Here is a 9,245-nt window from a genome sequence, read left to right as displayed (position 1 = left end):
CCACTGAAAAAAGTCTGTCTCCTGTTCTTTACACCATCCTTACAGGTATTTATGTGCATTGATCCTCCTGCACCTTCTCTTCTCCAGGCTGGAAAGTACCACCTCCCTCAGCCTCTCTTAACAGGAGAGGGTGCTCCAGACCCTTAGTAATTTTTGTGGCCTTTTGTTGGACTCTCTCCAGCATGTCCATCTTTCTCTTTACTGGAAAGCCCAACAATGAACACAATACTCCAGAGGTGTTCTCACCTGTGCTGAGTAGAGAGACAGGAGCACCTCACTCAACCTGCTGGATACACCCCTCTTAATGCAACCCAGAACAATATTTGCCTTTTCTGTCATAAGGGTGAATTGCTGGCTCGTGTTCCACATGATGTCCACCAAGATCATAAGGTCCTTTTCTGCAAAGCTATTTTTCAATTACGTATCATAAGCATAAGCACATATGAAAGTTGTTAAAAGGCAGTCACATTTACATTGTATCTGGGAACAGAAAATAGAAACCAGCAACATGTATGGCAGCCTCCACCTTTTCTGGGAAATTCTGTCTATATAGAACAATCCATGGATGACTCTCCTTGTCTGAGTAAGCCTTTGAGTTGAGTTTTACCTGCTATACATATACCAGCAGAGTCATCTACTACCTATCCATTTCTGTTGTGCAAAGGGTTATAATTTTCTTTTACAAGAAAAGTCCCTACTCTAGCAAAAGCGTAAGAGTTGAAAAAACTGCACCACTGCATCAGAAGAAAGATTAGTAGAAAATTCAGTGAAATAGTACCATTGATTTTGAAGTTTCTAGAAAGCTGCAGCAATATAAATAAGTACTGCCAAGAATAGTAGCTATTTCATCCTATTTACCTCTTTATCACAAATAAGTTGGTCAGAGCACATTGCTAACAACATATGGGTTTGATCCCCGTATGGGCCATTCACTTAAGAGTTGGAGTTGATGATCCTTGTGGGCCCCTTCCAACCCAGAATATTGTGTAATTCTGTGAAATTACTATTTACTAGTTATAGATTGCTATCTATATAGTTATATTAGATTTTTTTATAGATTACATTTTTAGCTAGAAATCCAGGAATATTTCAATTAGATTTCACTTTTATAATTACTATCTAACTGTAATTTATTGATGAATATTCTCTCAGGATTAGAACTTAATACAGAAATTCTCAAAAAGAAAGCATTTCAGTAACAGAAAGAAAAGGGATACTTTTGCATAATATTATTTATCATTGTTATTTTCTTTGATGAGCAATTCTGAAGTAGATTTTAGCAAAGAAGTGCAGAGTTAAAGTCAACTCTCATGTTAAGGAAGTATATAAGAGAAGGTACAAAAAGAAAGGTACCATATTTTATACAGGTAAAATTATTAGTTTACTATGTGCCTTAAAGGACATGTAGTCCTTCCTTAAAGGAAGGACATACTGGGAAGAAGAAATTTATGCACAGAAACTCAGAAACTAAACTGACTGTAACCAGATCTCCCATTTGTGATCTATTTCAGGCTACCTAGAAAACGCCTACTTAAAGTGTCTAAGATCAAACACCTTATTTCCAAGCACTCCATTAAGTATGGAGGAGATTCAGAGCAGTTAAGCAGAGATCTTGGACTGGCAGTGAGTACTTCCCTATAATTCTGTACAAGAAGTTTACTGTATTTCTGTACAAGAAACATAATTGTTTCACATGATTAGCCCAACATAGTCCCAAGCCAGCAAGGAACATAAGCAAGTACTGAAATCATATTGACTCAAAACACATGCTTTCCTTAGGTCGAAGTCTTTGGAAATAGCTGTCTTTCACCAACAGAATATTAGCTCCCTATCTCTCCTACATAGCTTTGCAATGGAATTTAGACAGTGCTTTAGCTCTCTAAATTTAGTCTGACACTTAAGTTCTCCAAATCCAGCTGTGAGACCCTCAGAAAGCTCTGCTTAGCTGCTCCTTAACCTGAAAGGCACAAATTACTTCACCACCAAAATACTCCACCAATGATTTCTTCCAGGTGCCCCGATTTCTGGATGCCAATATCTTGTATATATCCTGAAATTCCAAGCAGCTGCAAATGTGAGCAGATTCTGAAACTAGGTATTCTGCTTGGCTTGTCTGTTGGGACTAATGTCATAGACATCCTTATATGCCAACAATGAACGCAGATTTCAGATGTCCTATGGCCAGAGGAAGGGATATCAGGTTATCTCTGAATAATTAATTTCTATTTCTCTTTTTACAGATGTGGGAGATCTGCTTTCAAATTCCTCTTCCAAATCAGACACACAAGGTAAGTGAGGACTGGAATCTTTTCACAGGGATGCAGCATAAAAGAGAAACATTTTTTCTGCCTGTTTGCTCTAAAGGCCATTAGAAACTAGGATTAACAATCTAGATCCAAATTCCTCAACACTACAGAAAGTAATTTCCTTCTGACTTCCTTAACAATGTTGCTGCTCAGCAGCCTTTTCTTTTTCTTCATTGGTCTTTCTTATAGACTGGTACTCTCATAGTGCCTGCCCAAGAATAGGACCCCGACACTTTCTATGTGCAAGAAATTCCCAAATCTGGACTGACAATTTCACTAGAGAACAGGTGCAGAACCATTTTCAAGCCCATAGCCTCAGCTATAAGCTCCTTCAGACAATTATTGTCTTTCATTTCCTTTCAACATCCCACGCACACCTGCAGCACTTAAAAATTACAGTTGTAAGAGGATGGAGAAAACTGTCAGAGGATGAAAGGAGCTTATTATGAGTGACCATAAATAGTGAATTAAAAAATATATATTCTTCTGGGTTTAAATGTCATACAGAAAATGGATTTAGCCTGAAAAAATCAGCTGTTGTCAGGATTTTCTGGACAACTGGCATTTAGTTAAAGTGGAGTCCAATATATAACCTCTGCAAAAATATCAAATCAAGGATTAGCCTTATCTGAGATTTAACTTGCTAGTGATCTAAAAAGGTTACTCCACAGAAAAATTTTTGGCTCAATAGATACTGGGCTGAAAACAGAAAAGAAAAAAATTAAAACAACCTTCTTAGCTTTAGAGGTGTTAGGGAATCTGCATATTTTCTATTTTTAAACAAATTTCAGGAAAAATATGCACATTTTATTTCCATAGCTGCAAGGATAAACCCACAATTAAGAGAACTAATCATTCCTGCTGCAGATTTCCAAGTCATACACTGAAAGTGAGTGAACATGAAATGGAGCATGAACAACTGAAAGTCAACTAAGATATTTGAATAACATTAGCCCGTAAGAGGAAATGATGAATGTATTTTCAAGTGTAATTGTTACAAACCTAAATTTTAATTCTCTTGCTGCAGAATTTAACAGGGTTTTTTTCATCTAGGGTTTCACAGATTATTTTATTTTTTATTTCATCCTGAAGAAAACAAAATTATTTGTTTTATTATTTTATTATTTATGATGTGCTTATTTTATTATTTTATTATTTATTATTTTATTACTTATTATTATCTCTCCCATATTGTGTCATGGGAGAGATTTGCAACTCCAGATTGTTCAGTAATGTAGCTGACTTTAATGTCATGCCATAACTGAGTTAATCAAGCTGGTTTACAGTCTGACCTATTAGCCTGGATGCAGAACCGAAGTACCATAGCTGTACTGTTTTCAAATGTTATTTGATAGCTCTGTGATAGCTATAGCTTTGCAATGGCATATCAGCAAGCCTGGAGCTCGCTTAGAGGCCTTCAGGCTGAAAATATGTTTTACTCTGTTTTGTCCTAGTCAGAACACAACAGGTTTTGTGAGCATGAGGGAGTTAATTTGGGAAGGTCTTTAATTTTCTTGGAGAAATTATGGCTAAAGAAGAAGCTGTAACATATATTGTTATCACTAGCTAAATTGATGTTTTTATTTTCTGTATTCTTATATAATTTGAAAAACACACTGCAAGCTCTTTGCTTACAATATAAACTGATCTGCCAAATAGGATCATTTTAAGCAGAAGGTGATTTTATTTGAATTGGAAAAAAAATAATGTTCACAGAAATACTACACTGTGAGTTATGAACAGCTTTACTGTTTCATCCAGGGTTCATTCCTGTTCTAGTTCAGTTTAATCGTAAAAACTTGTAGTCTGGAAAAGACCTTTAAGATTACCAACTCCAATTGTAAATGTAACCTAAGTTGTTATACGTTAACAGTCCCTTCTTATATAGGAACCATACCATAGGCATCTTGCATTCCACAGCCATGTAGGTAAGCGTGCCTAAAATGGGCCCAGAAGGTGCATGGGTGACTTTTACTGGCAAATCACTTCCTTTACTGTTGGAACCTGACAGAAATACACGTGTGTTGCTATAGGTTAACAATAAATTCTTATGAAATTCAAATGGATAAGATAATAGTATAAGCAGTGATGCTCTGTTAAAAACCTTGAAGGCAAGAAAATGACTTTTCTAGGGAATTTGCTATTCCTTATTCCAAAACTATATTAGGCTTGTGGAGGATGTCCTACACATTATTCTTTATTTTATGTTGAGGAAAGAAAACTTTTCCAATGAGTGATTTCCATTATACAGGTAAAACTTCAGTGTCATGGGCTGGCAATAATTCTGATGTCTGAGTTATGAACACGTACTATGGAGTATGGCATTTGAATAAGTTAATTTTTCGCTATAAATATCACCATTGTACATAGCTGGTGAAATTTAGAGAAAACGAAAAAGCAATTGAAAAAACGGCAGAAAAACATTCCAGAAATACAATTGGTTTGTCCAGCTTATATTACCTAAAGATTAAGTAGGTTTGAGGTTCCTTACCATTAAGTGGCTATTATTCAGTACTTCAGCAGTGTCAAGTTTGACATCCAGTATTCTATGACAATGCAGAACAAGAAATGTAAGCTGAGTGCTGCTGGAAATGGGAAAAACCTCAGCTTTTAACCCTGGGGTATTATATAAGAACTGCATCACCATGCCTGTCCAAGTTCTGCTGGCATCAGCCAAAATGCTGCAGCAGGAGTCATCCACCACCTTGACATCCCTTGTGAATCCATAGCTAATAGCAACCACCTCCAGAGTAAAGCAGGTCCACTCTGCAAAAAAGAAAGAATCAAAGAAGCTAAGAGTGGAAGTAGGGCGAATGCATTGGATAGTTCATATTTAACAAACTGCATGTAGTGACTTTTTTCTTGAAATTTAACTGATCCTAGAGACAGCACTTCTAAATTTTTCTCATATTTTGAACTTCCTAAAAATGTCAATAACATTTGCAGATGACATTTTATTAACAATATTGTTAGCCTAGATTGTTCTCATTAGAATAATTGCATATGGTAAGTATGGAGAAGTCTAGCTTTGTATTTTCTGGTGCCTATTATAGAATCATAGAATAGTTTGACTGGGAAGGGACCTTCTAAAGGTCATCTAGTCCAACCTCCCTGCTGTGGACAGGAACACCTTTCACTAGACCAGGTTGCTCAGAGCCCCATCCAACCTCTCCTTAAACACTTGAAGGGATGAGGCACCCACAACTTCTCTGGGCAATCTGTTTCTCTGTTTAACCACCTTCACTGTAAAAAGCTTCTTCTTTATATCTAATCTAAACCTCCCCTTCTTCAGTTTAGAACCAGTACCCCTTGTCCTATCACCAAATGCCCTTGTAAAAAGTCCCTCTCCAGCTCTCTTGTAGGCCCTTTTAGGTACTGGAAAGCTTTAATAAGCTCTCCCCAGAGCCTTCTCTTCTTCAGGCTGAACAATCCCAATTCTCTCTGTCTTTCCTCATAGGAGAAGTGCTCCATCCCTCTAATCATCTTTGTGGCCCTCCCGTGAACTTCCTCCAGCAGGTTCGTGTCCTTATGTTGGGATCCCCAGACCCAGATGCAGTACACCAGGTGGAGTCTCAGCAGAGCAGAGTGGAGAGACAGAATCCCCTCCTTTGACCTACTGGCCACACTGCTTTGGATGCAGTCCAGGACACGATTGGCTTTCTGGGCTACAAGGTCACATTGCCAGCTCATGTTCAGCCTCTCATCCACCAGCACCTCCAAGGCCTTCTTGGCAGGGCTGCTCTTGATCTGTTCATCCCCCAGCCTGCAGATACCAGGGGTTTGCCCAACACAGGTGTAGCACCTCTCACTTGGTCTTGTTGAACCTCATGAAGTTCCCATGCACTTATTTCTCCAGCTTTTCCAGGTCCCTCTGGGTGGCATCACATCTTTCAGGTGTGTCAACCACACCTGTAAACAGGTGTCACCTGTAAACTTGCTGAAGGTGCACTCAATCCCATTGTCTGTGTCATTAATGAAGACATTAAATAGGACTGGTCCCAGAAGAGATTCCTAAGGACACCACTTGTCACTGATGTCCATAGGGACTCTTAGCCATTGACCACTACATTCTGGATGTGACTGCCCAAGCAATTCCTCATCCACTAAACTGTCCATCTGTCAAATCCTTTTCTCTCCAATTTAGACAGAAGGATGTTGTGGGCTACCACGTCGAAGGCCTTACAGAAGTTCAGATAGATGACCTCCATAGCCCTTCGCTTGTCCGCTGATGGAGTCACCCCATCACAGAAGGCATTTGGTAGATCAGGTAGGACTTGCCTCCTGGTGAAGCTATGCTGGCTATCTGGAATCACATTCCTGTTCTCCACGTGCCTTAGCAGAGCTTCTAGAAGTATCTGTTCCATGACCTTCTCAGGCACTGGCTGATAGTTCCTTTCTACCTTTTCTAAAGATGGGTACAAGGTTTCCCTTTTTCCAGTCACGTGGGGCTTCGCTTGACTGCCATGACTTTTCAAGTATCATGGAGAGTGGCTTGGCAACTACATCAGCCAGTTCCCTCAGGACTCTGGGATGCATCTCATTAGGTGCTGAAGACTTATGTATATCCCTGTTCCTTAGGTGGTCATGAACCTGATCATCTCTTACAGTGGAAGGGAACTTGCTCGCACAGTCTCTGTCTTGCAGTCCATCCACTTGGCTACGTAGGTCTTCTTTATGTTTAATACAGTTGTTAGAGTCTATAGAAATATTAATATTATTTGCTGTTTATGGTGTCACTATATTTTTAATAAAGCATCTGTGTGAGTACATGAGTATGAGAAATTGTCAGAGCAATAATTTGTCCAATTTGTCCAACGTTCTATTCTCTGGTATTTTTATTATTTAGGTTTTTTTCTGTCTTGCATTTCCCAACTTAAAAGAAGTAAAATGAGTGGGCACGCAATAATGCAAAGAATTCCATTCTACTGTGAATAAAAGAACATATTTGAATCTTGGAACAAATACAGTACTGAGAGAAGTGTATTTACATATTAAAGCAAGGGGTTATTAAAATTGTATGGAGAAAGACAGGAAGACCATTTTTTTAAATTGTGTTCTAACATATAGGAAAACGAGTAACAATGAAACAGAAAAAAATGTCATGATGAAAGGAAAATATCTTTGATGTTAAAAGAAAAACAACAAGCAGTTTTATTTGATTACGATAAAGAACTCACAGGTTTGTTTACAGATCTCAGAAGAAAAAATTTGAGCTAATGCTGATCAGTACTGTAATGCTAGTATATTGTGTTAATGTTAAAAACATACCAAGATAAGATAGATAATATCTTGTGGGTATAATTATATCACTGAGATTTAACTATTTTTTTTAATCTAAGATTTACAAGTTCTACTGAAGAAACAGCTCTCCAAAGCCACCAACTATGGCTGAAAAACATGTTTCAGGCTTGCTGTTTGCCATATATAATTTAAGCCAGTCAGTAGAAGATGTTCAACCAGAAATCCAAGAGTACCACGTTTTTTCATTGTTCGCATTCCTGGAGAACAGAAATTATGAAACTATAAATCCAAAACTAGGCTTAATCATATACAGCATCCAAATGTCATGAGGTCAAAAGGTCTCATGACCAAAAGTCATCCATCTCCACAACTACTACAACTCAGGTGAGAAGAAAGCAGTATTTTCAGACTGAGATGGAAATTAAGTTATTAGATTGAGGGGAATGTGTTAGACTAAAAGCTTGAGTCACATATGAGAATACAGGTTCTTATTTGTTGTAACACAGTTCTGACAAAGAGCTGTACTGATCATTGATTTTTGATGTTTCAATTAGATTAAGTATTCCAATTATATTGGGATGTGTGTAATTTATATTGTTCCAAACTCCCTCCTTGGCCTCTGATTCCTAAAATGTATCAACCTACTCCATAATGATTTTTTGCAAGGAGAAAAGCACAAATTGAACCATTGCCCAAACAAAAGGTGAAATAGTGAATCTCTTCTAATCTTTCCAGTATTGTTCCCGAGGAACTGCAATATAAAATTTACCACAAACTAGGTGTCTGCCAAGGAAACTTCTGTGATAATCCAAATTTTTACATGAAATAAAGGCAGCCCAGGGGATATAGCATCAATTTTATTTAAATATATGAGAGTGATTAATACACAGAAAGGTAGTTTTTTAATGCTTTACCTATTTTTAAATTAAACAAAGGCTCATTAGCTCACATGAGACATTTAGGTTTTATTTTTAGCTACAGTAGGGCTGGTGCAATGCCTCTCCTTTTAGCATTTTCATTTTGCATTGCCTTCAGTCCTGACATGAAAGTTAACATTAATCTGCCAACTCATTCTGATTGGATTGCTTTGGAAGTCACTCCAAAGTCACAATGGCTAAATGGGATGAAACTGTAAGACAGAAATGCATTGCAGTTAATACCTCTGCAGTACTGAAGCTAAGCCAGGGCCAGCCCTAATTCCTGAAAGGAAACAAATCCACAATAATCCATCCCTTAATTCTGAACAGAGTGGCATAATGCCAAAAAATATAAATCATGTATTCCTTACTAAAACACTGCATCTTATTCCACCACGATTTCTCTTGGCCTTTTATTCATGCAGTTTGAGGTCAGCGAGCAGCATACATGTGAAGGTGTTATCCATCCTGACACTTACAGCATTCCAGTGTTCTCCTGAAATAAGAGGACTTGGGTAGAGAATGGTTGCTGAAACAAATATTTTCTGGTTTTGCTGCAACAATTAGAAGGCAAAAATTAGGATAACTCATAATTCTCTCCCCTCAAAATTCTTCTGAGAATATTTTCAGTCATTTAATCCATCTAATGTCCAGCTGGCTGAAACTGCAACTGATATTCATTTTTGATGGTCTAGGTAAGATTTTAGTTCTGCAAAATGCAAGGATGATCCTGTTCATATATAATTAGTCTCAGTTTGGAGATTTTTATTAGAATCAGCCT

General features: G+C 37.7%; 1 long non-coding RNA gene across 2 annotated transcripts; it reads right to left on the bottom strand.

The window, feature by feature from the left end:
* Nucleotides 1-4,952: 4,952 nt before the first annotated feature.
* Nucleotides 4,953-8,962, bottom strand: LOC113981688. Of its 2 annotated transcripts, none has more exons than XR_003538499.1 (3): nt 8,944-8,962; nt 6,897-7,003; nt 4,953-5,072 (listed from the first exon to the last, which is right to left on the bottom strand). It is a non-coding gene; the product is annotated as an uncharacterized LOC113981688 (long non-coding RNA). The 2 variants fall into 2 exon arrangements; XR_003538496.1 differs by having other exon boundaries at nt 8,836-8,956.
* Between the last annotated feature and the right edge of the window lie 283 nt (nt 8,963-9,245).

Source organism: Neopelma chrysocephalum, unplaced genomic scaffold (genome assembly GCF_003984885.1).
Source record: "Neopelma chrysocephalum unplaced genomic scaffold, ASM398488v2 Primary Assembly neopelma1_24, whole genome shotgun sequence".
In the NCBI taxonomy this organism is placed as follows: Eukaryota; Metazoa; Chordata; class Aves; order Passeriformes; family Pipridae; genus Neopelma; species Neopelma chrysocephalum.
Note: the sequence above shows the minus strand (reverse complement) of the source record. Positions and strands in the feature narration are given on the sequence as shown.